We start from the raw sequence: 27,875 nt of genomic DNA, 5'->3' as shown, positions 1-27,875 counted from the left end.
TGGCACATTTCTCCATGAGAGACATTCAATTACTTAAGCAATTACTTAATTCAATCCTTCCATCTTACCATGCATTTTCTGTATCTTCTAATCACCTCACTCATAAAAAGTCTCCTACTCAATGTCTCTCCACAAGTCCAAACTCCATCACAATACTATCTGCTACAATATTACCATATTCCTTTACTAAATCATGCCTCCCTATAATTTCCTAACCCTATCCAGTCTTTTACCTATACACATAGAAAACAAAAGGTGAGTTTTGAAAACTGAAAACTCTTTTTCTCTGAGATAATATTTCAAGAGCTATGAGAGATTCTTGATGGTTTCAAGGGGTTAGATCCTCTAACTCTCTACCTCCTGGTGCAGTTAATGCTTCTTACCCTTCATTAACCACCTATTCCACCTTAGCAGCCCTATCTGACTCAAGGTAATCCCCCTCAAATCAGCAATCATCACCTCCAGAGCAATCATCACCTGGAGATGAAACACATTACATACATACAAATACAGGGAAGAGGCCCAGATAGTGATCCCAGTTTCAATCAAGATTTTGAAGGGTCTACAGCTCAAGAAGCCTTTTATGCAAAAGTAAGGTGGGGAGAAAACTAAAACATACAAAGGCCCCTTAGTAGTATATGCATTAGATATTCAGTTTGAATGTGCCAAATTTTGTAAGTTCAAATGTGGTTTGGAAGTAGAAGCCTCACAGGTTCAACTCCACCCAGGAATGGCACCAATAGCCCCATCTTTAGTAAGGTATTCATTCCAAATAATAGATTAGTTACCCTCTGCTTTCAGAAAAGAGTTGAGTTCATAAAACTGTGGCAGCATTTCTACGTGCAGTCTGATAAGTTTATGAAGGATGGACTACATCTGAATAAAGTGGGGGCTGCACATTTTGGTACACTCCTTTGTGAATCTGCATTTTGGTAAAAGAGAATGCAGCCTGTGCAGAGCAGCTCCCTCTCCCTCCACGAGTATCTTTCCAAATAGGTCTCAGTTTATTCTAAAAATAATATATGTTAACACTTGGAGTATATGACACGGTCTCAGTTTATTCTAAAAATATCATATGTTAACCCTTCAAGTATATGACATGAGGTCTCAGAGTTTGTGATAACAGTGTTAGAAGGGAAATATATGACTGCCATTTCTGATTCTTGGTTGAATAAAAATTTCCTCATCGAATACTCAGTTTCAGGGAAAACTCTGCTTTTTAGGTATAGGGGAAACAAAGTAAGCAGCAGTGTCCTGCTCTTTGTGAAAGCTCATTCAAATCCCAAAGAAAAACTGTTGTAGCCATTGGGAATGTGACTTAATATTTGTAGAAATTAAAGATAAACTATGTACAGAAATAACAGTAAGACTAGTTTATAGGTCCCCTGCACAATCACCAAAGGTAGACAAACAATTTTAAGATCAGATAGCAGAAATTTATAGTGAAAAAGATTCTATCATAGTAGGAGATTTTAACAAGCTGGTACCTAAATGGGGAAAATCCCTTCCAGTAGTTCTGGGGAACGACTGTACCTAAATTTGCTTGACAGGGCCCTAATCCAATGAGTCAAAAACCTACTCGTGACAAGAATACATTAGATTTAGTTCTTACAGCAAATGAGGATCTCATTAACAATGTTGAAATTAGAGAAAAGTTTGGTACATGTGATCAATGATAGATGACTTTTGAGGTCATTTTCAACACTGCATTTAATGTTGGTCAACATGACATGCAAAATAATTCCTGTTTCTAAAGGAGCAAATCTTAATGATCTTTGCACTGATCTTGACAGGTGAGCCTGCAATGACAATCAATGAAAATGACATGAACATAGCTTGAAAAAGCTTCACAAAAACCTTCAAAGCAGCAAATGCAACATACTTACCAATGTGTAGTACTTGGTCTATTTCTAAATCATTACCAAGGGGGCAGAATGGAGAAATAAAAAAGTGCCTGGTGTCTGAGAAAGTAGCTCAAAATAAACTCAGATAATCCAATAACCAACATGACAGAGTAAGACATGTATATTTGCATTGAGAAAGTAAGAAAGTTATAAGACAAAGTAAATGTCAGTATCATGTGTATACTCCTAATAATAGCAAAAGAAATCCCAAGGAGTTTTATAGTTATGTTAGAAGTAAGAGAGTCATTACCAAGTCAATAAGCCATTAATTACAGAAAACAGTGACGGTTCAAGACAATGAAGCCATGGCAAACATTCAACAAATTGACATAAAAGCCGAAGACATACTTTCAAGAATCAACTGAATGAAAATAAATAAAATGGCAAGCCCTGATAAGTTTTATTCAGGAGAAATGAAAGAGAAGAAAACTGAGATAGTTAAGCCCCTGACTGCCCTTTTCAAGAAGTCAACTGTTACAGGAAAAGTTCCAGGTGAATGGAAGTTTGCCAATGTAACACTGATACTCAATAAAGATAAGTAGTCACTGCCTAGAAATTATCATCCATTAACTTAACATCAGTAGTTGGAAAACCTATGGAAACCCTCATTCGTGACAGAATTGTAAACATTTAGAGGAGCACCAATTCAAAAACAATTTTCAGCTCCTGTAAGACAAATCTGCTCAATTCTTTTTATGATATAATGAATATGTATGAAGAAAGTTTGTTGTTATCTATTTAGACTTTCAAAAAGCTTTTGATGAGGCTCTGCATCAATGATTACAAGCAAAAATTAAGTCACATGGCATTCATGGGGTTGTACTTCAGTGGATAGGATATTGGTTAACTGGCAATGAACAAAGAGTAGTGCTGCAAGGATCAATCTTTGAGCCAGTTCTCTTTCTCACACGTCAATGGACAAACAAATGTATATACACCACAGGTCAGCATAGATCCCTGGGTATGGTGTCCAGCTAACTTAGCCACACTGAGGTTAAACAACACACACATTAGACTTCTAATATTTATACGTGTGTTCCAATCTCATCTCGGTGGGGATAATATAGACTTTAACCTTACACCATCAAAGCCACGTGAGATTAAAGTCCATGTCATCCCCACTGAGAGGAGGTTGGGACATGTAAAAATGCTAGAAGTCTAGTGTGTGTGTCTTTAACCTCCAAGTGGCTAAGGTAGCCGGACATCCTACCCAGGGCTCGAAGCTAACCTGTGGTGTACATCTTTCTCATACATATTAATGACTGCAAGAGGCAATAGGGTGCGCATGATCTAGTAAATGCATATAATCACAAGGAAAATGAAACAGTGAGTTCCCAAGAGCACTTTCATGTAATGATCACATCATTGGGGAGATGCAAGAATGAGATAGAAGACACAGAACAGTCAGCTGATATATATCCCTGGGTATGGGGAAGAAAGAATACTTCCTATGTATTCCCCACGTGTCATAGAAGGTGACTAAAGGGGGCGGGAGTGGGAAAATGGAAGACTTCCTCTCCAGTATTTCAATTTCTAGAAGGGGAAACAGAAGAGGGAGTCAAGCAGGGAGTGCTCATCCTCATCGAAGGCTCAGACTGGAGTGTTTGAACATGTGTGGATGTAACCAAGATAAGAGGAAAGGAGAGATGGGTAGTATGTCTGAGGAAAGAAACCTGGATGTTCTGGCTCTGAGTTAACTGAAGCTCAAAGGTAAAGAATGGTGTGGAAAATTCTTGTGAGTAAAGTCACAGGTTGGTGAGAGGAAAAGAGTTGAGAAAGGAGTAGCACTACTCCTGAAGAAGGAGTTGTGGGAATGTATGATAGAGTGTAAGAAAGTAAATTCTAGATTAATGTGGAGAAAACTGAAAGTGAATGGAGAGAGATAGGTGATTAGTGGTGCTTATGCACCTGGTCATGAGAAGAAAGATCATGACAGGCAAGTATTTTGGGAGCAGATGAGAGGGTGTGTATGAGACTGGGTATTACTGATGGGGGATTTAAATGTGAAAGTGAGTAATGTGGCAGTTGAGGGTATAATTGGTGTACATGGGGTTTTAAGTGTTGTAAAGGGAAATGGTGAAGAGCTTGTGGATTTGTGTGCTGAAAAAAGAATAGTGAATGGGAGTATCGGGGATAAAAAGAGAGATATACATAAGTATACATATGTGAGTAGGAGAGATGGTCATAGAGAATGTTGGGGTGAAGAGAGTGGTGAGAGTGAGCTTGGGAAGGAGACTTCTGTGAGGAAGTACCAGGAAAGACTGATTGCAGAATGGAAAAAGGTGAGAGCAAAGGATGTAAGGGGAGTGGGTATTACTGATGGGGGATTTAAATGTGAAGGAGAGTAATGTGGCAGTTGAGGGTATAATTGGTGTACATGGGGTTTTAAATGTTGTAAAGGGAAATGGTGAAGAGCTTGTGGATTTGTGTGCTGAAAAAAGTCTAGTGATTGGGAGTACCTGGGATAAAAAGAGAGATATACATAAGTATACATATGTGAGTAGGAGAGATGGTCAAAGAGAATGTTGGGATGAGGAGAGTGGTGAGAGTAAGTGAGCTTAGGAAGGAGCATTTTGTGAGGAAGTACCAGGAAAGAATGATTGCAGAATGGAAAAAGGTGAGAGCAAAGGATGTAAGGGGAGTGGGGGAGGAATGGGATGTATTTAGGGAAGCAGTGATGGCTTGCGCAAAAGATGCTTGTGGCATGAGAAGCATGAGAGGTGGGCAGATTAGTAAGGCTAGTGAGTGGTGGGATGAAGGAGATTATTAGTGAAAGAGAAGAGAGATGCATTTGGACGATTCCTGCAGGGAAATAGTGCAAATGACTGGGAGATGTATAAAAGAAAGAGGCAGGAGGTCAAGAGAAAGGTGCAAGAGGTGAAAAAAAGGGCAAATGACAGTTGGAGTGAGAGAGTATCATTAAATTTCAGGGAGAATAAAAAGATGTTTTGGAAGGAGGTAAATAAAGTGTGCAAGACAAGAGAACAAATGGGAACATTGGTGAAGGGGGCTATTGGGGAGGTAATATCATGTAGTGGTGATGTAAGGAGATGGAGTGAGTGTTTTGAAGGATTGTTGAGTGTTAGATGATGAGAGTGGCGGATATAGGGTGTCTGGGTCAAGGTGGTGTGCAAAGTGAGAGGGTTAGAGAGAATGATTTGGTAAGCAGAGAAGAGGTAGTGAAAGCTTTGCAGAAGATGAAAGCCGGAAAGGCAGCAGGTTTGGATGGTATTGCAGTGGAATTTATCAAAAAAGGGGGTGACTGTTTTGTTGACTGGTTGGTGAGGATATCTAATGTGTATGTATGGCTCAAGGTGAAGAGCCTGAGGATTGGCGGAATGCATGCATAGTGCCATTGTGCAAAGGCAAAGGGGATAAAGGTGAGTGTTCAAATTACAGGGGTATAAGTTTGTTGAGTATTCCTGGGAAACTATATGGGAGGGTATTGATTGAGAGAGTGAAGGCATGTACAAAGCTTCAGATTGGGGAAGAGCTGTGTGGTTTCAGAAGTGGTAGAGGCTGTATGGATCAGGTGTTTGCTTTGAAGAATGTATGTGAGAAATACTTACAAAAACAAATGGATTTGTATGTAGCATTCATGGGTCTGGAGAAGGCATATGATAGAGTTGATAGAGATGCTCTGTGGAAGGTATTAAGAGTATATGGTGTGGGAGGCAAGTTGCTAGGAGCAGTGAAAAGTTTTCATCGAGGATGTAGGGCACATGTACGAGTAGGAAGAGAGGAAAGTGACTGGTTCTCAGTGAATGTTGGCTTGCAGTAGGGGTGCGTAATGTCTCCATGGTTGTTTAATTTGTTTATGGATGGGGTTGTTAGGGAGGTGAATGCAAGAGTTTTGGAAAGAGGGGCAAGTATGCAGTCTGTTGTGAATCAGAGGGCTTGGGAAGTGAGTTAGTATTTGTTCGCTGATGATACAGCACTGGTAGCTGATTTAGGTGAGAAACTGCAGAAGCTGGTGACTGAGTTCAGTAAAGTGTGTGAAAGAAGAAAGCTGAGAGTAAATGTGAATAAGAGCAAGGTAAATTAGGGTTGAGGGACAAGTCAATTGGGAGGTAAGTTTGAATGGAGAAAAACTGGAGGAAGTGAAGTGTTTTAGATATCTGGGAGTGGATTTGGCAGCGGATGGAACCATGGAAGCGGAAGTGAGTCACAGGCTGGGGAGGGGGCGAAAGTTCTGGGAGCGTTGAAAAATGTGTGGAAGGCGAGAACATTATCTCAGAAAACAAAAATGGGTATGTTTGAAGGAACAGTGGTTCCAACAATGTTATATGGTTGCGAGGCGTGGGCTATAGATAGGGTTGTGCGGACGAGGGTGGATGTGTTGGAAATGAGATGTTTGAGGAGAATATGTGGTGTGAGGTGGTTTGATCAAGTAAGTAATGAAAGGGTAAGAGAGATGTGTGGTAATAAAAAGAGCGTGGTTGAGAGAGCAGAAGAGGGTGTATTGAAATGTTTTGGTCACATGGAGAGAATGAGTGAGGAAAGATTGACAAAGAGGATATATGTGTCAGCGGAGGAGGGAACGAGGAGAAGTGGGAGACCAAATTAGAGGTGGAAGGATGGAGTGAAAAGATTTTGAGTGATCGGGACCTGAACATGCAGGAGGGTGAAAGGCATGCAAGGAATAGAGTGAATTGGAATGATGTGGTATACCGGGGTGGACATGCTGTCAATGGATTGAACCAGGGCATGTGAAGCATCTGGGGTAAACCATGGAAAGTTTTGTGGAGCCTGGATGTGAAAAGGGAGCTGTGGTTTCAGTGCATTATACATGACAGCTAGAGACTGAGTGTGAACGAATGTGGCCTTTGTTGTCTTTTCCTACTGCTACCTCGTGTGCATGTTGGGGGAGGGGGTTGACATTTCATGTGTGGCGGGGTAGCGACGGGAATGAATAAAGGCAGGAAGTACGAATTATGTATGTGTATATATGTATATGTCTGTGTATGTATATATATGTATATGTTGAAATGTATAGGTATGTATATGTGCGTGTGTTGATGTGTTTGTATATACATGTGTATGTGCATGGGTTAGGCCATTCTTTCGTCTGTTTCCTTATGCTACCTCACTAACGCGGGAGACAGCAACAGTGTATAATGAAATAAATAAAAATGTTAATTGATTGGCATATAATGAAGAGACATTTGGATGTTAATGTGCTGAGAGGGGCAGCTGGAGGGATGTCTGAAAACAATCTTGTGGAGGCAAAGATGAAGATTTGTAGAGGTTTTCAAAAAAGAAGAGAGAATGTAGGAGGGAAGAGAGTGGTGAGAGTAAGTGATTTTGGAAAGGAGACTTATGTGAGGAAGTACCAAGAGAGATTGAGTGTAGAATGGCAAAATGTGAGAGCAAATGATGTGAGGGGAGTGAGTGAGGAATGGGATGTATTTTGGGAAGTAGTGATGGAATGTGCAAAAGATGCATGTGGCATAAGAAAGGTGGGAGGTGGGATGATAAGAAGGGGTACTGAGTAATGGGATGAAGTAAAGATGTTAGTGAAAGAGAAAAGAGAGGCTTTTGGATGAAACTTACAAGGAAGGACAGCAAATGACTGGGAGATGTATAAAAGAAAGGAGCAGGAGGTCAAGAGGAAGGTGCAAGAGTTAAAAAAGAGGGCAAATGAGAGTTGGGGTAAGAGAGCATTATCAAACTTTAGGGGGAATAAAAAAAAAAGGTTTTGGAAGGAGACAAATTACGTGTGTAAGACAAGAGAACTAATGGGAGCATCGGTGAAGGGGGGCAAAAGGGAAGTAAAAACAGGTAGTGAGAAGGAGTTGGAGTGAGTATTTTGAAGGTTTGTTAAATGTGTTTGATAACAGAGTGGCAGATGTAGGGTGTTTTGGTCGCAGTGGTGGTGTGTGAGGTGAGGATCAGGGAGATAGTTTGGTTAAGAGAGAAGAGGTAGTGAAAGCTTTGCGGAAGATGAAATCCATCAAAGCGATGGGTTTGGATGGTATTGCAGTAGAATTCATTAAGAAAGGGGATGACTGTGTTGTTGAGTGGTTGGTAAGGATATTCAGTGTATGTGTCCCCCATGGTGAAGTGCCTTAGGACTGGCCGAAAGCATGCATAGTGCCATTGCACAAAGGCAAAGGGAATAAAGGTGAGTGTTCAAACTACAGAGGCATAAGACTGTTAAGTATCCTTGGGATATTGTATGAGAGTGTATTGACTGAGAGGGTGAAGGCATGTATGGAGCATCAGAATGGGGAGGAGCAGTGTGGTGTCAGAAGTGGTAAAGGACGTGTGGCTCATGTGTTTGCTTTAAAGAAATACCTAGAAAAACAGATGGATTTGCATACAGCATTTATGGATCTGGAAAAGGTATATGACAGGGTTGATAGAGATGCTTTGTAGAAGGTCTTAAGAGCATATGGTGTGGGAGGTAAGCTGCTTGAAGCTATGAAGAGTTTTTACCAAGGATATAAGGCATGTGTATGAGTAGGAAGAGAGGAGAGTGATGGGTTTCCAGTGAAGGTCAGTCTGCAGTAGGGGTGTGTGATGTCCCCATGGTTGTTTAATTTGTTTATGGACGGGATAGTTAGGGAGGTAAATGCAAAAGTTCTGGAGAGAGGGGGCAAGTATGCAGTCTATTGGGGATGGGAGGGCTTGGGAAATGAGTCAGTTGTTGTTCGCCGATGATACAAATCTGGTGGCTGATTCCAGCGAGAAACTGCAGAAGTTGGTGACTCAGTTTGTAAAAGAATGTGAAAGGAGAAAGTTGAGAGTAGATGTGAATAAGAGCAAGGTTATTAGGTTCGCTAGGGTTGAGGGACAAGAAATTGGGATGTAAGTTACAATGTAGAAAAACTGGAGGAAGTGAAGTGTTTTAGATATCTGGGAGTGGACACAGCAGTGAATGGAATCATGGAAGAGGAAGTGAGTCACAGGGTCAAGGAGGGGGCAAAGGTTCTGGGAGGGAAGAAGAAAGTGTGGAGAGAACATTATCCCAGAGAGCTAAAATGGGTATGTTTGAAGGAACAGTAGTTCAAAAAACATTACATGGTTACGAGGGTTGTACGGAGGAGGGTGGATGTGTTGGAAATGAAATGTTTGAGGACATTATGTGGTATGAATGAGTAAGCAATGAAAGGGTCAGACTTGGGTGTCTGAATGTGTGTGGCTGTAACCAAGATGAGAAGAAAAGAGAGATATGTAGTATGATTGAGGAAAGAAACCTGAATGTTCTGGCTTTGAGTGAAATGATGCTCAAGTTTAAGGGGAAGAATAGCTTGGAAACATCTTGGAAAAAAACTCAGGGGTTGGTGAAAGGACAAGAGTCAGGGAAGGAGTAGCAGGAGTTGTGGGAATGTGTGATAGAGTGTAATAAGGTAAATTCTATACAGATGTTGGTAAAATTGAAAGTGGATGGCTAGAGATGGGTGATTGGTGCTTCTGCACTTGGTCATAAGAAGAAATATCATGAAAGGCAAGTGTTTTGGAAGCAGCTGAGTGAGTGTGTCAGCAGTTTTGGAGCACGAGACTGGCTATTAGTGATGGGTGATTTGAATGCGGTGAGAAATGTGGCAGTTGAGGGTATAATTCGTGCACATGAAAATGGTGAAGAGCTTGTGGATTTGTGGGCTGAAAAAAAAAGACTGGTGATTGGGAATACCTGGTTGAAAAAGAGAGATATACACCAGCATATGTAAGTGAGTATGAGAGATGGTCAATAGGCATATTAGATTACATATTAATTAATAGGTGTATAAAAGAGAGACTTTTGACATAAATGTTTTGAGAAGGGCAGCTGATGGGATATCTGATTACAATCTCGTGGTGGCAAAGGTAAAGATTTGTTGAGGTTTTCAAAAAATAAGAGAGCATGTTGGGAAGAAAGGAGTGGTAAGAGTATGTAAGCTTGGAAAGGAGACATGTGTGAAAAAATATCAGGAGAAACTGAGTGCAGAATGGCAAAAGATGAGGGACATGAAGCGAGGGGAGTTGCTGAGGAATGGGGCGTACTTAGGAAAACATGTGTGTGGAAGTAACTAAGATGAGAAAAAAGGATAGATAGATAGTATGTTTGAGGAAAGGAACCTGAATGTTTTGGCTCTGAGTGAAACGAAGCTCAAGGGTAAAGGGGAAGAGTGGTTTGGGAATGTCTTGGGAGTAAAGTCAGGGATAAGTGAGAGGACAAGAGCAAGGGAAGGAGTGTAGCACTAATCCTGAAACAGGAGTGGTGGGAGTATGTGATAGAGTGTAAGAAAGTAAACTCTAGAGTGATATGGGTAAAACTGAAAGTGGATGGAGAGAGATGGGTGATTATTGGTGCATATGCACCTGGGCATGAGAAGAAAGATCATGAGAGGCAAGTGTTTTGGGAGCAGCTAAGTGATTGTGTTAGTAGATTTGATGCACGAGACTGGGTTATAGTGATGGGTGATTTGAATGCAAAGGTGATAAATGTGGCAGTTGAGGGAATAACTGGTGCACATGGGGTGTTCAGTGTTGTATATGGAAATGGTGAAGAGCTTGCAGATTCATGTGCTGAAAAAGGACTGGTGATTGGGAAAACCTGGTTTAAAAAGAGATATACATAAGTATAAATGTATGTAAGTAGGAGAGATGGTCAGAGAGCGTTATTGGATTACGTGTTAATTGATAGGCGAGCAAAAGAGAGACTTTTGGATGTTAATAAGCTGAGAGGTGCATCTGGAGGGATGGCTGATCATTATCTTGTGGAGGTGGTGAAGATTTGTAGAGGTTATCAGAAAAGAAGAGAGAATGTTGGGGTGAAGAGAGTGGTGAGAGTAAGTGAGCTTGGGAAGGAGACTTGTGTGAGGAAGTACCAGGAGAGACTGAGTATAGAATGGAAAAAGTTGAGAACAAAGGACGTAGGGGGAGTGGGGGAGGAATGGGATGTATTTAGGGAAGCAGTGATGGTTTGTGCAAAAGATGCTTGTCGCATTAGAAGTGTGGGAGGTGGGCAGATCAGAAAGGGTTGACGTGCTGTCAGTGGATTGAATCAAGGCATGTGTATGGGGGTGGGTTGGGCCATTTCTTTCGTCTGTTTCCTTGCGCTACCTCGCAAACGCGGGAGACAGCGACAGAGCAAAAAAAAAAAAAAAAAAAAAGAATGTAGGTTTGCGGCAGGGGTGTGTGATGTCTTCATGGTTGTTTAATTTGTTTATGGATGGGGTTGCTAGGGAGGTGAATGCAAGAGTTTTGGAAAGAGGGGCGAGTATGCAGTCTGTTTTGGATGAGAGAGCTTGGGAAGTGAGTCAGTTGTTGTTCGCTGATGATACAGCGCTGGTGGCTGATTCGGATGAGAAACTGCAGAAGCTGGTGACTGAGTTTGGTAAAGTGTGTGAAAGAAGAAAGCCAAGAGTAAATGTGAATAAGAGCAAGGTTATTACGTACAGTAGGGTTGAGGGACAAGTCAATTGGGAGGTAAGTTTGAATGGAGAAAAACTGGAGGAAGTGAAGTGTTTTAGATATCTGGGAGTGGATTTGGTAGCGGATGGAACCATGGAAGTGGAAGTGAGTCACAGGGTGGGAGAGGGGGAAAGGGTTCTGGGGGAATTAAAGAATGTGTAGAAGGCAAGAACATTATCTCAGAAAGCAAAAATGGGAATGTTTGATGAAACAGTGGTTCCAACAATGTTATGTGGTTGCGAGGAATGGGCTGTAGATAGGGATGTACGGCGGAGGGTGGATGAGTTGGAAATTACATGTTTGAGGACCGTATGTGGTGTGAGGTGGTTTGATCGAGTAAGTAATGAAAGGGTAAGAGAGATGTTTGGTAATAAAAATAGTCTGGCTGAGAGAGCAGAAAAGGGTGTATTGAAATGGTTTGGTAACATGGGGAGAATGAGTGATGAAAGATTGACAAAGAGGATATATGTGTCAGAGGTAGAAGGAACGAGGAGAAGCAGGAGACCAAATTGGAGGTGTACGGATGGAGTGAAAAAGAATTTGAGCGATCGGAGCCTGAACATACAGGAGAGGGAAAGAGGTGCGTAAGACAAGGGAACAAATGGGAACTTCAGTGAAGGGGGCTAATAGGGGGTGATAACAAGTACTGGTGATGTGAGGAGATGAGTGAGTATTTTTGAAGGTTTATTGAATGTTTTTGACGATAGAGTGTCAGATATAGGGTGTTTTGGTCGAGGTGGTGTGCAAAGTGAAAGGGTTAGGGAGAATGATTTGGTAAATAGATAAGAGGTAGTAAAAGCTTTGCAGAAGATGAAAGCCAGCAGGCAGTGGGTTTGGATGGTATCGCAGTGGAATTTATTAAAATGGGGGGGTGACTGTTTTATCGACTGATAGGTAAGGTTATTTAATGTATGTATGACTCATGGTGAGGTGCCTGAGGACTGGCAGAATTCTTGCATAGTGCCATTGTACAAAGGCAAAGGAGATAAGAGTGAGTGCTCAAATTACAGTGGTATAAGTTTGTTGGGTATTCCTGGGAAATCATATGGGAGGGTATTGACTGAGAGGGTGAAGGCATGTACAGAGCATTAGATTGGGGAAGAACAGTGTGGTTTCAGAAGTGGTAGAGGGTGTGTGGATTAGGTGTTTGCTTTGAAGAATGAATGTGAGAAATACTCAGAAAAGCAAATGGATTTGTATGTAGCATTTATGGATTTGGAGAAGGCATAAGATAGAGTTGATAGAGATGCTCTGTGGAAGGTATTAAGAATATATGGTGTGGGAGGCAAGTTGTTAGAAGCAGTGAAATGTTTTTATTGATGATGTAAGGCATGTGCACGTGTAGGAAGAGAGGAAAGTGATTGATTCTCAGTGAATGTTGGTTTGCAGCACGGGTGTGTGATGTCTCCATGGTTGTTTAATTTGTTTATGGATGGGGTTGCTAGGGAGGTGAATGCAAGTGTTTTGGAAAGGGGGGCAAATATGCAGTCTGTTGTGGATGAGAGAGCTTGAGAAGTGAGTCAGTTATTGTTCACTGATGATACAGTGCTGGTGGCTGATTCATGTGAGAAACTGCAGAAGCTGGTGACTGAGTTTGGTAGAATGTGTGAAAGAAATCTGAGAGTAAATGTGAATAAGAGCAAGGTTATTAGGTACAGTACGGTTGAGGGACAAGTCACTTGGAAGGTAAGTTTGACTGGATAAAAACTGGAGGAAGTGAAGTGTTTTAGATATCTGGGAGTGAATTTGGCAGTGGATGGAACCATGGAAGCGGAAGTGAATCATAGGGTGGGGGAGGGGGCTTAAGTTCTGGGAGCGTTGAAGAATGTGTGGAAGTCAAGGACATTATCTCGGAAAGTAAAAATGGGTATGTTTGAAGGAATAGTGGTTCCAACAATGTTATATGGCTGCGAGGCGTCGGCTATAGATAGAGTTGTGCGGAGGAGGGTGGATGTGCTGGAAATGAGATGTTTGAGGACAATATGTGGTGTGAGGTGGTTTGATCGAGTAAGTAGTAATAGGGTAAGAGAGATGTGTGGTAATAATAAGAGTGTGGTTGAGAAAGCAGAATAGGGTGTATATATATATATATATATATATATATATATATATATATATATATATATATATATATATATATATATATATATACATATATATATATACATATATATATATGTATATATATATATATATATATATATATATATATATATATATATATATATATATATATATATATATATATATATTTATTAAAAAAAGGGGGTGACCGTATAATTGACTGGTTGGTAAGGTTATTTAATGTATGTATGACTCATGGCAAGGTGCCTGAGGATTGGCGGAATGCGTGCATAGTGCCATTGTACAAAGGCAAAGGGGATAACAGTGAGTGCTCAAATTACAGAGGTATAAGTTTGTTGAGTATCCCTGGTAAATTATATGGGAGGGTATTGATTGAGAGGGTGAAGGCATGTACAGAGCATCAGATTGGGGAAGAGCAGTGTGGTTTCAGAAGTGGTAGAGGATGTGTGGATCAGGTGTTTGCTTTGAAGAATGTATGTGAGAAATACTTAGAAAAGCAAATGGATTTGTATGTAGCATTTATGGATCTGGAGAAGGCATATGAGAGAGTTGATAGAGATGCTCTGTGGAAGGTATTAAGAATATATTGTGTGGGAGGCAAGTTGTTAGAAGCAGTGAAAAGTTTTTATCGAGGATGTAAGGCATGTGAACGTGTAGGAAGAGAGGAAAGTGATTGGTTCTCAGTGAATGTAGGTTTGCGGCAGGGGTGTGTGATGTCTCCATGGTTGTTTAATTTGTTTATGGAGGGGTTGTTAGGGAGGTGAATGCAAGAGTTTTGGAAAGAGGGGCAAGTATGAAGTCTGTTGGGGATGAGAGAGCTTGGGAAGTGAGTCAGTTGTTGTTCGCTGATGATACAGCGCTGGTGGCTGATTCATGTGAGAAACTGCAGACGCTGGTGACTGAGTTTGGTAAAGTGTGTGAAAGAAGAAAGTTAAGAGTAAATGTGAATAAGAGCAAGGTTATTAGGTACAGTAGGGTTGAGGGTCAAGTCAATTGGGAGGTAAGTTTGAATGGAGAAAAACTGGAGGAAGTAAAGTGTTCTAGATATCTGGGAGTGGATCTGGCAGCGGATGGAACCATGGAAGCGGAAGTGGATCATAGGGTGGGGGAGGGGGCGAAAATCCTGGGAGCCTTGAAGAATGTGTGGAAATCGAGAACATTATCTCGGAAAGCAAAAATGGGTATGTTTGAAGGAATAGTGGTTCCAACAATGTTGTATGGTTGCGAGGCGTGGGCTATGGATAGAGTTGTGCGCAGGAGAATGGATGTGCTGGAAATGAGATGTCTGAGGACAATGTGTTGTGTGAGGTGGTTTGATCGAGTAAGTAACGTAAGGGTAAGAGAGATGTGTGGAAATAAAAAGAGCGTGGTTGAGAGAGCAGAAGAGGGTGTTTTGAAATGGTTTGGGCACATGGAGAATGAGTGAGGAAAGATTGACCAAGAGGATATATGTGTTGGAGGTGGAGGGAACGAGGAGACGTGGGAGACCAAATTGGAAGTGGAAAGATGGAGTGAAAAAGATTTTGTATGATCGGGGCCTGAACATGCAGGAGGGTGAAAGGAGGGTAAGGAATAGAGTGAATTGGATCGATGTGGTATACTGGGGTTGACGTGCTGTCATTGGATTGAATCAGGGCATGTGAAGCGTCTGGGGTAAACCATGGAAAACTTTGTAGGTATGTATATTTGCGTGTGTGGACGTATGGGGGTGGGTTGGGCCATTTCTTTTGTCTGTTTCCTTGAGCTACCTCGCAAACGCGGGAGACCGGCAAAAAAAAAAAATATATATATATATATATATATATATATATATATATATATATATATATATATATATATATATATTTTTTTTTTTTTTTTTTCTTTCTTTTAAACTATTCACCATTTCCTGCGTTAGCGAGGTAGCGTTAAGAACAGAGGACTGGGCCTTTTTTGGAATATCCTCACCTGGCCCCCTCTGTTCCTTCTTTTGGAAAATGAAAAAAAAAACGAGAGGGGAGGGTTTCCAGCCCCCCGCTCCCTCCCCTTTTAGTCGCCTTCTACGACACGCAGGGAATACGTGGGAAGTATTCTTAATCCCCTATCCCCAGGGATAGTGTGCAAAGTGAGAGGGTTAGGGAAAATGATTTGGTAAACAGAGAAGAGGTAGTGAAAGCTTTGCGGAAGATGAAAGCCGGCAAGGCAACAGGTTTGGATGGTATTGCAGTGGAATTTATTAAAAAAGGGGGTGACTGTATTGTTGACTGGTTGGTAAGGTTATTTAATGTATGTATGACTCATGGTGAGGTGCCTGAGGATTGGCGGAATGCGTGCATAGTGCCATTGTACAAAGGCAAAGGGGATAAGAGTGAGTGCTCAAATTACAGAGGTATAAGTTTGTTCAGTATTCCTGGTAAATTATATGGGAGGGTATTGATTGAGAGGGTGAAGGCATGTACAGAGCATCAGATTGGGGAAGAGGTGTGTGGTTTCAGAAGTGGTAGAGGATGTGTGGATCAGGTGTTTGCTTTGAAGAATGTATGTGAGAAATACTTAGAAAAGCAAATGGATTTGTATGTAGCATTTATGGATCTGGAGAGGGCATATGATAGAGTTGATAGAGATGCTCTGTGGAAGGTATTAAGAATATATGGTGTGGGAGGCAAGTTGTTAGAAGCAGTGAAAAGTTTTTATCGAGGATGTAAGGCATGTGTACGTGTAGGAAGAGAGGAAAGTGATTGGTTCTCAGTGAATGTAGGTTTGCGGCAGGGGTGTGTGATGTCTCCATGGTTGTTTAATTTGTTTATGGATGGGGTTGTTAGGGAGGTAAATGCAAGAGTTTTGGAAAGAGGGGCAAGTATGAAGTCTGTTGGGGATGAGAGAGCTTGGGAAGTGAGTCAGTTGTTGTTCGCTGATGATACAGCACTGGTGGCTGATTCATGTGAGAAACTGCAGAAGCTGGTGACTGAGTTTGGTAAAGTGTGTGGAAGAAGAAAGTTAAGAGTAAATGTGAATATGAGCAAGGTTATTAGGTACAGTAGGGTTGAGGGTCAAGTCAATTGGGAGGTGAGTTTGAATGGAGAAAAACTGGAGGAAGTGAAGTGTTTTAGATATCTGGGAGTGGATCTGGCAGCGGATGGAACCATGGAAGCGGAAGTGGATCATAGGGTGGGGGAGGGGGCGAAAATTCTGGGGGCCTTGAAGAATGTGTGGAAGTCGAGAACATTATCTCGGAAAGCAAAAATGGGTATGTTTGAAGGAATAGTGGTTCCAACAATGTCGTATGGTTGCGAGGCGTGGGCTATGGATAGAGTTGTGCGCAGGAGGGTGGATGTGCTGGAAATGAGATGTTTGGGGACAACGTGTGGTGTGAGGTTGGTTTGATCGATTAAGTAATGTAAGGGTAAGAAAGATGTGTGGAAATAAAAAGAGCATGGTTGAGAGAGCAGAAGAGGGTATTTTGAAATGGTTTGGGCACATGGAGAGAATGAGTGAGGAAAGATTGACCAAGAGGATATATGTGTCAGAGGTGTGGGGAACGATGAGAAGTGGGAGACCAAACTGGAGGTGGAAAGATGGAGTGAAAAAGATTTTGAGTGATCGGGGCCTGAACATGCAGGAGGGTGAAAGGCGGGCAAGGAATAGAGTGAATTGGATCGATGTGGTATACCGGGTTGATGTGCTGACAGTGAATTGAATCAGGGCATGTGAAGCGTCTGGGGTAAACCATGGAAAGTTGTGTGGGGCCTGGATGTGGAAAGGGAGCTGTGGTTTCGGGCATTATTGCATGACAGCTAGAGACTGAGTGTGAACGAATGGGGCCTTTGTTGTCTTTTCCTAGCGCTACCTCGCACACATGAGGGGGGAGGGGGATGGTATTCCATGTGTGGCGAGGTGGCGATGGGAATGAATAAAGGCAGACAGTGTGAATTGTGTGCATGGGTACATATGTATGTGTCTGTGTGTGTGTATATATAGGTGTACATTGAGATGTATAGGTATGTATATTTGCGTGTGTGGACGTGTATGTATAAACTTGTGTATGGGGGTGGGTTGGGACATTTCTTTCGTCTGTTTCCTTGCGCTACCTCACAAACGCGGGAGACAGCGACAAAGCAAAATAAAATATATATATTTTTTTTTTTTTTTTTTTTTTTCATACTATTCGCTATTTCCCGCGATAGCGAGGTAGCGTTAAGAACAGAGGACTGGGCCTTTGAGGGAATATCCTCACCTGGCCCTCTTCTCTGTTCCTTCTTTTGGAAAATTAAAAAAAAAAATAAAAAAACGAGAGGGGAGGATTTCCAGCCCCCCGCTCCCACTCAACAAACTTATACCTCTGTAATTTGAGCACTCACTCTTATCCCCTTTGCCTTTGTACAATGGCACTATGCACGCATTCCACCAATCCTCAGGCACCTCACCATGAGTCATACATACATTAAATAACCTTACCAACCAGTCAATAATACAGTCACCCCCTTTTTTTTAATAAATTCCACTGCAATACCATCCAAACCTGCTGCCTTGTGTATTTAATAATAGAAGATTCGACAATATTTCTTGTGGTACAGGAGTTAATAAACTGAGATGGCATTACTCCAGTCAATACAATGATCATAATCTTTAATATGATTAAACACGGCATTTGATTCTTGTCCTGTTCTTATGCTATATTTATTGCACAAGTCTAACAATGCCAAGATTATCACATACAACATCTCGGCAAGACAGAAATATTGTTGAATCGTCTCTTATCAAACATAGCTGAGATATCAGTACGAATCAAAATGTTGGTTTATATGGATTAGAGACTTTATAAATGAAAAAATATTAATATGCTTCTCATACTTGAGTTCCTGATTCATTTGCTTGCCCTGCACAGTGGCAGCTGGTATATCAGGTTTTAGTTCTCTTTATCTAAACTTGCCAGTGACAGTGTATTTACATGAAAGTGTGTGACACTTAGTATATTTTCTGCTTCCTTGTGGCTTTACCTGCATCTTATGGGCACTTGCTACTTGTATACCTTTTGCATATATATGAGTAAATACCACATATTTATTTGTTTTATATAACACTGACAATAGTCTTGACAGAAAACTCTAGAAAAATATTTAACCTAAAATTTTAGTCAATGAAAACATTAATGTGGACTTACACTGTCTAGTTGTGGTACACTTTAACTGAATGCACTGAATATTTTTGCATGAGTTAATTTATGAATGGACAGAGGGAAAGTAACAGTAATAATTTACATGACATTGTGGCCTTGGTAAACTAATAAAAAAATTTAGCAATCAACTGAAATGTATATATATATATATATATATATATATATATATATATATATATATATATATATTGTTTCTTACATTTTTCATATGTATATATATGTATGTGTGTGTGTGTGTGTATGTGCGTATGTGTGTGTAAGTGTGTGTGTGTGTGTGTGTGTGTGTGTGTGTGTATATATATATGTATATTATCCCTGGGGATAGGGGTGAAAGAATACTTCCCACGTATTCCTCGCGTGTCGTAGAAAGCAACTAGAGGGGACGGGAGCGGGGGGCCGGAAATCCTCCCCTCCTTGTATTAACTTTCTAAAATGGGAAACAGAAGAAGGAGTCACGCGGGGAGTGCTCATCCTCCTCGAAGGCTCAGAGTGGGGTGCCTAAATGTGTGTGGATGTAACCAAGATGTGAAAAAAGGAGAGATAGGTAGTATGTTTGAGGAAAGGAACCTGGATGTTTTGGCTCTGAGTGAAACGAAGCTCAAGGGTAAAGGGGAAGAGTGGTTTGGAAATGTCTGGGGAGTGAAGTCAGGGGTTAGTGAGAGGACAAGAGCAAGGGAAGGAGTAGCAGTACTCCTGAAACAGGAGTTGTGGGAGTATGTGATAGAATGTAAGAAAGTAAATTCTCGATTAATATGGGTAAAATTGAAAGTTGATGGAGAGAGGTGGGTGATTATTGGTGCATATGCACCTGGGCATGAGAAGAAAGATCATGAGAGGCAAGTGTTTTGGGAGCAGCTAAATGAGTGTGTTAGCGGTTTTGATGCACGAGACCGGGTTATAGTGATGGGTGATTTGAATGCAAAGGTGAGTAATGTGGCAGTTGAGGGAATAATTGGTATGCATGGGGTGTTCAGTGTTGTAAATGGAAATGGTGAAGAGCTTGTAGATTTATGTGCTGAAAAAGGACTGATGATTGGGAATACCTGGTTTAAAAAGCGAGATATACATAAGTATACTTATGTAAGTAGGAGAGATGGCCAGAGAGCGTTATTGGATTACGTGTTAATTGACAGGCGTGCGAAAGAGAGACTTTTGGATGTCAATGTGCTGAGAGGTGCAACTGGAGGGATGTCTGATCATTATCTTGTGGAGGCTAAGGTGAAGATTAGTATGGGTTTTCAGAAAAGAAGAGTGAATGTTGGGGTGAAGAAGGTGGTGAGAGTAAGTGAGCTTGGGAAGGAGACCTGTGTGAGGAAGTATCAGGAGAGACTGTGTACAGAATGGAAAAAGGTGAGAACAATGGAAGTAAGGGGAGTGGGGGAGGAATGGGATGTATTTAGGGAATCAGTGATGGATTGCGCAAAAGATGCTTGTGGCATGAGAAGAGTGGGAGGTGGGCTGTTTAGAAAGGGTAGTGAGTGGTGGGATGAAGAAGTAAGAGTATTAGTGAAAGAGAAGAGAGAGGCATTTGGACGATTTTTGCAGGGAAAAAATGCAATTGAGTGGGAGAAGTATAAAAGAAAGAGACAGGAGGTCAAGAGAAAGGTGCAAGAGGTGAAAAAAAGGGCAAATGAGAGTTGGGGTGAGAGACTATCAGTAAATTTTAGGGAGAATAAAAAGATGTTCTGGAAGGAGGTAAATAGGGTGCATAAGACAAGGGAGCAAATGGGAACTTCAGTGAAGGGCGTAAATGGGGAGGTGATAACAAGTAGTGGTGATGTGAGAAGGAGATGGAGTGAGTATTTTGAAGGTTTGTTGAATGTGTCTGATGACAGAGTGGCAGATATAGGGTGTTTGGGTCGAGGTGGTGTGCAAAGTGAGAGGGTTAGGGAAAATGATTTGGTAAACAGAGAAGAGGTAGTAAAAGCTTTGCGGAAGATGAAAGCCGGCAAGGCAGCAGGTTTGGATGGTATTGCAGTGGAATTTATTAAAAAAGGGGGTGACTGTATTGTTGACTGGTTGGTAAGGTTATTTAATGTATGTATGACTCATGGTGAGGTGCCTGAGGATTGGCGGAATGCGTGCATAGTGCCATTGTACAAAGGCAAAGGGGATAAGAGTGAGTGCTCAAATTACAGAGGTATAAGTTTGTTGAGTATTCCTGGTAAATTATATGGGAGGGTATTGATTGAGAGGGTGAAGGCATGTATAGAGCATCAGATTGGGGAAGAGCAGTGTGGTTTCAGAAGTGGTAGAGGATGTGTGGATCAGGTGTTTGCTTTGAAGAATGTATGTGAGAAATACTTAGAAAAGCAAATGGATTTGTATGTAGCATTTATGGATCTGGAGAAGGCATATGATAGAGTTGATAGAGATGCTCTGTGGAAGGTATTAAGAATATATGGTGTGGGAGGCAAGTTGTTAGAAGCAGTGAAAAGTTTTTATCGAGGATGTAAGGCATGTGTACGTGTAGGAAGAGAGGAAAGTGATTGGTTCTCAGTGAATGTAAGTTTGCGGCAGGGGTGTGTGATGTCTCCATGGTTGTTTAATTTGTTTATGGATGGGGTTGTTAGGGAGGTAAATGCAAGAGTCTTGGAAAGAGGGGCAAGTATGAAGTCTGTTGGGGATGAGAGAGCTTGGGAAGTGAGTCAGTTGTTGTTCGCTGATGATACAGCGCTGGTGGCGGATTCATGTGAGAAACTGCAGAAGCTGGTGACGGAGTTTGGTAAAGTGTGTGGAAGAAGAAAGTTAAGAGTAAATGTGAATAAGAGCAAGGTTATTAGGTACAGTAGGGTTGAGGGTCAAGTCAATTGGGAGGTGAGTTTGAATGGAGAAAAACTGGATGAAGTGAAGTGTTTTAGATATCTGGGAGTGGATCTGTCAGTGGATGGAACCATGGAAGCGGAAGTGGATCATAGGGTGGGGGAGGGGGCGAAAATTTTGGGAGCCTTGAAAAATGTGTGGAAGTCGAGAACATTATCCCGGAAAGCAAAAATGGGTATGTTTGAAGGAATAGTGGTTCCAACAATGTTGTATGGTTGCGAGGCGTGGGCTATGGATAGAGTTGTTCGCAGGAGGATGGATGTGCTGGAAATGAGATGTTTGAGGAAAATGTGTGGTGTGAGGTGGTTTGATCGAGTAACATAAGGGTAAGAGAGATGTGTGGAAATAAAAAGAGCGTGGTTGAGAGAGCAGAAGAGGGTGTTTTGAAATGGTTTGGGCACATGGAGAGAATGAGTGAGGAAAGATTGACCAAGAGGATATATGTGTCGGAGGTGGAGGGAACGAGGAGAAGAGGGAGACCAAATTGGAGGTGGAAAGATGGAGTGAAAAGGACTTTGTGTGATCGGGGCCTGAACATGCAGGAGGGTGAAAGGAGGGCAAGGAATAGAGTGAATTGGAGCGATGTGGTATACAGGGGTTGACGTGCTGTCAGTGGATTGAATCAAGGCATGTGAAGCGTCCGGGGTAAACCATGGAAAGCTGTGTAGGTATGTATATTTGCGTGTGTGGACGTGTGTATGTACATGTGTATGGGGGGGTTGGGCCATTTCTTTCGTCTGTTTCCTTGCGCTACCTCGCAAACGCGGGAGACAGCGACGAGGTATAAAAAAAGAAAAAAAAAATAAAAAATATATATATATATTGTGTGGGGCCTGGATGTGGAAAGGGAGCTGTGGTTTCAGGCATTATTGCATGACAGCTAGAGACCGAGTGTGAACGAATGGGCCTTTGTTGTCTTTCCTAGCGCTATACCAATCGCACACATGAGGGGGAGGGGGATGGTATTCCATGTTGGCGAGGTGGCGATGGAATGAATAAAGGCAGACAGTGTGAATTGTGTGCATGGGTACATATGTATGTGTCTGTGTGTGGTATATATAGGTGTACATTGAGATGTATAGGTATGTATATTTGCGTGTGTGGACGTGTATGTATAAACTTGTGTATGGGGGTGGGTTGGGACATTTCTTTCGTCTGTTTTCCTTGCGCTACCTCACAAACGCGGGAGACAGCGACAAAGCAAAATAAAATATATATATTTTTTTTTTTTTTTTTTTTTTTTTCATACTATTCGCTATTTCCCGCGATAGCGAGGTAGCGTTTAAGAACAGAGGACTGGGCCTTTGAGGGAATATCCTCACCTGGCCCTCTCTCTGTTCCTTCTTTTGGAAAATTAAAAAAAAAATAAAAAAAACGAGAGGGAGGATTTCCAGCCCCCCGCTCCCACTCAACAAACTTATACCTCTGTAATTTGAGCACTCACTCTTATCCCCTTTGCCTTTGTACAATGCACTATGCACGCATTCCACCAATCCTCAGGCACCTCACCATGAGTCATACATACATTAAATAACCTACCAACCAGTCAATAATACAGTCACCCCCTTTTTTTTAATAAATTCCACTGCAATACCATCCAAACCTGCTGCCTTGTGTATTTAATAATAGAAGATTCGACAATATTTCTTGTGGTACAGGAGTTAATAAACTGAGATGGCATTACTCCAGTCAATACAATGATCATAATCTTTAATATGATTAAACACGGCATTTGATTCTTGTCCTGTTCTTATGCTATATTTATTGCACAAGTCTAACAATGCCAAGATTATCACATACAACATCTCGGCAAGACAGAAATATTGTTGAATCGTCTCTTATCAAACATAGCTGAGATATCAGTACGAATCAAAATGTGGTTTATATGGATTAGAGACTTTAAATGAAAAAAATATTAATATGCTTCTCATACTTGAGTTCCTGATTCATTTGCTTGCCCTGCACAGTGGCAGCTGGTATATCAGGTTTTAGTTCTCTTTATCTAAACTTGCCAGTGCAGTGTATTTACATGAAAGTGTGTGACACTTAGTATATTTTCTGCTTCCTTGTGGCTTTACCTGCATCTTATGGGCACTTGCTACTTGTATACCTTTTGCATATATATGATAAATACCACATATTTATTTGTTTTATATAACACTGACAATAGTCTTGACAGAAAACTCTAGAAAAATATTTAACCTAAAATTTTAGTCAATGAAAACATTAATGTGGACTTACACTGTCTAGTTGTGGTACACTTTAACTGAATGCACTGAATATTTTTGCATGAGTTAATTTATGAATGGACAGAGGGAAAGTACAGTAATAATTTACATGACATTGTGGCCTTGTAAACTAATAAAAAAATTTAGCAATCAACTGAAATGTATATATATATAAATATATATATATAATATATATATATATATATATAATATATTGTTTCTTACATTTTCATATGTATATAATGTATGTGTGTGTGTGTGTATGTGCGTATGTGTGTGTAAGTGGTGTGTGTGTGTGTTGTGTGTGTGTGTGTATATATATATGTATATTATCCCTGGGATAGGGGTGAAAGAATACTTCCCACGATTCCTCGCGTGTCGTAGAAAGCAACTAGAGGGGACGGCGAGGGGGCCGGAAAATCCTCCCCTCCTTGTATTAACTTTCTAAAATGGGAAACAGAAGAAGGAGTCACGCGGGGAGTGCTCATCCTCCTCGAAGGCTCAGAGTGGGGTGCCTAAATGTGTGTGGATGTAACCAAGATGTAAAAAAGGAGAGATAGGTAGTATGTTTGAGGAAAGGAACCTGGATGTTTTGGCTCTGAGTGAAACGAAGCTCAAGGGTAAAGGGAAGAGTGGTTTGGAAATGTCTGGGGAGTGAAGTCAGGGGTTAGTGAGAGGACAAGAGCAAGGGAAGGAGTAGCAGTACTCCTGAAACAGGAGTTGTGGGAGTATGTGATAGAATGTAAGAAAGTAAATTCTCGATTAATATGGGTAAAATTGAAAGTTGATGGAGAGAGGTGGGTGATTATTGGTGCATATGCACCTGGGCATGAGAAGAAAGATCATGAGAGGCAAGTGTTTTGGGAGCAGCTAAATGAGTGTGTTAGCGGTTTTGATGCACGAGACCGGGTTATAGTGATGGGTGATTTGAATGCAAAGGTGAGTAATGTGGCAGTTGAGGGAATAATTGGTATGCATGGGGTGTTCAGTGTTGTAAATGGAAATGGTGAAGAGCTTGTAGATTTATGTGCTGAAAAAGGACTGATGATTGGGAATACCTGGTTTAAAAAGCGAGATATACATAAGTATACTTATGTAAGTAGGAGAGATGGCCAGAGAGCGTTATTGGATTACGTGTTAATTGACAGGCGTGCGAAAGAGAGACTTTTGGATGTCAATGTGCTGAGAGGTGCAACTGGAGGGATGTCTGATCATTATCTTGTGGAGGCTAAGGTGAAGATTAGTATGGGTTTTCAGAAAAGAAGAGTGAATGTTGGGGTGAAGAAGGTGGTGAGAGTAAGTGAGCTTGGGAAGGAGACCTGTGTGAGGAAGTATCAGGAGAGACTGTGTACAGAATGGAAAAAGGTGAGAACAATGGAAGTAAGGGGAGTGGGGGAGGAATGGGATGTATTTAGGGAATCAGTGATGGATTGCGCAAAAGATGCTTGTGGCATGAGAAGAGTGGGAGGTGGGCTGTTTAGAAAGGGTAGTGAGTGGTGGGATGAAGAAGTAAGAGTATTAGTGAAAGAGAAGAGAGAGGCATTTGGACGATTTTTGCAGGGAAAAAATGCAATTGAGTGGGAGAAGTATAAAAGAAAGAGACAGGAGGTCAAGAGAAAGGTGCAAGAGGTGAAAAAAAGGGCAAATGAGAGTTGGGGTGAGAGACTATCAGTAAATTTTAGGGAGAATAAAAAGATGTTCTGGAAGGAGGTAAATAGGGTGCATAAGACAAGGGAGCAAATGGGAACTTCAGTGAAGGGCGTAAATGGGGAGGTGATAACAAGTAGTGGTGATGTGAGAAGGAGATGGAGTGAGTATTTTGAAGGTTTGTTGAATGTGTCTGATGACAGAGTGGCAGATATAGGGTGTTTGGGTCGAGGTGGTGTGCAAAGTGAGAGGGTTAGGGAAAATGATTTGGTAAACAGAGAAGAGGTAGTAAAAGCTTTGCGGAAGATGAAAGCCGGCAAGGCAGCAGGTTTGGATGGTATTGCAGTGGAATTTATTAAAAAAGGGGGTGACTGTATTGTTGACTGGTTGGTAAGGTTATTTAATGTATGTATGACTCATGGTGAGGTGCCTGAGGATTGGCGGAATGCGTGCATAGTGCCATTGTACAAAGGCAAAGGGGATAAGAGTGAGTGCTCAAATTACAGAGGTATAAGTTTGTTGAGTATTCCTGGTAAATTATATGGGAGGGTATTGATTGAGAGGGTGAAGGCATGTATAGAGCATCAGATTGGGGAAGAGCAGTGTGGTTTCAGAAGTGGTAGAGGATGTGTGGATCAGGTGTTTGCTTTGAAGAATGTATGTGAGAAATACTTAGAAAAGCAAATGGATTTGTATGTAGCATTTATGGATCTGGAGAAGGCATATGATAGAGTTGATAGAGATGCTCTGTGGAAGGTATTAAGAATATATGGTGTGGGAGGCAAGTTGTTAGAAGCAGTGAAAAGTTTTTATCGAGGATGTAAGGCATGTGTACGTGTAGGAAGAGAGGAAAGTGATTGGTTCTCAGTGAATGTAGTTTGCGGCAGGGGTGTGTGATGTCTCCATGGTTGTTTAATTTGTTTATGGATGGGGTTGTTAGGGAGGTAAATGCAAGAGTCTTGGAAAGAGGGGCAAGTATGAAGTCTGTTGGGGATGAGAGAGCTTGGGAAGTGAGTCAGTTGTTGTTCGCTGATGATACAGCGCTGGTGGCGGATTCATGTGAGAAACTGCAGAAGCTGGTGACGGAGTTTGGTAAAGTGTGTGGAAGAAGAAAGTTAAGAGTAAATGTGAATAAGAGCAAGGTTATTAGGTACAGTAGGGTTGAGGGTCAAGTCAATTGGGAGGTGAGTTTGAATGGAGAAAAACTGGATGAAGTGAAGTGTTTTAGATATCTGGGAGTGGATCTGTCAGCGGATGGAACCATGGAAGCGGAAGTGGATCATAGGGTGGGGGAGGGGGCGAAAATTTTGGGAGCCTTGAAAAATGTGTGGAAGTCGAGAACATTATCCCGGAAAGCAAAAATGGGTATGTTTGAAGGAATAGTGGTTCCAACAATGTTGTATGGTTGCGAGGCGTGGGCTATGGATAGAGTTGTTCGCAGGAGGATGGATGTGCTGGAAATGAGATGTTTGAGGACAATGTGTGGTGTGAGGTGGTTTGATCGAGTAACATAAGGGTAAGAGAGATGTGTGGAAATAAAAAGAGCGTGGTTGAGAGAGCAGAAGAGGGTGTTTTGAAATGGTTTGGGCACATGGAGAGAATGAGTGAGGAAAGATTGACCAAGAGGATATATGTGTCGGAGGTGGAGGGAACGAGGAGAAGAGGGAGACCAAATTGGAGGTGGAAAGATGGAGTGAAAAGGACTTTGTGTGATCGGGGCCTGAACATGCAGGAGGGTGAAAGGAGGGCAAGGAATAGAGTGAATTGGAGCGATGTGGTATACAGGGGTTGACGTGCTGTCAGTGGATTGAATCAAGGCATGTGAAGCGTCCGGGGTAAACCATGGAAAGCTGTGTAGGTATGTATATTTGCGTGTGTGGACGTGTGTATGTACATGTGTATGGGGGGGTTGGGCCATTTCTTTCGTCTGTTTCCTTGCGCTACCTCGCAAACGCGGGAGACAGCGACGAGGTATAAAAAAAGAAAAAAAAAATAAAAAATATATATATATATTGTGTGGGGCCTGGATGTGGAAAGGGAGCTGTGGTTTCAGGCATTATTGCATGACAGCTAGAGACCGAGTGTGAACGAATGGGGCCTTTGTTGTCTTTTCCTAGCGCTACCTCGCACACATGAGGGGGGAGGGGGATGGTATTCCATGTGTGGCGAGGTGGCGATGGGAATGAATAAAGGCAGACAGTGTGAATTGTGTGCATGGGTATATATGTATGTGTCTGTGTGTGTGTATATATAGGTGTACATTGAGATGTATAGGTATGTATATTTGCGTGTGTGGACGTGTATGTATAAACTTGTGTATGGAGGTGGGTTGGGACATTTCTTTCGTCTGTTTCCTTGCGCTACCTCACAAACGCGGGAGACAGCGACAAAGCAAAATAAAAAAAATATATATATATATATATATATATATATATATATATATATATATATATATATTTTTTTTTTTTTTTTTTTTTTTTTTTTTTTTATACTTTGTCGCTGTCTCCCGCGTTTGCGAGGTAGCGCAAGGAAACAGACGAAAGAAATGGCCCAACCCCCCCCCATACACATGTACATACACACGTCCAGACACGCAAATATACATACCTACACAGCTTTCCATGGTTTACCCCA

General features: G+C 41.5%; 1 protein-coding gene across 4 annotated transcripts in view; it reads right to left on the bottom strand.

The window, feature by feature from the left end:
* Positions 1-27,875, bottom strand: part of fab1 (fab1 kinase) — a 1,098,541-nt gene that overhangs the window by 337,400 nt on the left and 733,266 nt on the right. The window lies entirely within an intron of this gene.

This window comes from Panulirus ornatus, chromosome 1 (assembly GCF_036320965.1).
Source record: "Panulirus ornatus isolate Po-2019 chromosome 1, ASM3632096v1, whole genome shotgun sequence".
In the NCBI taxonomy this organism is placed as follows: domain Eukaryota; kingdom Metazoa; phylum Arthropoda; class Malacostraca; order Decapoda; family Palinuridae; genus Panulirus; species Panulirus ornatus.
Note: the sequence above shows the minus strand (reverse complement) of the source record. Positions and strands in the feature narration are given on the sequence as shown.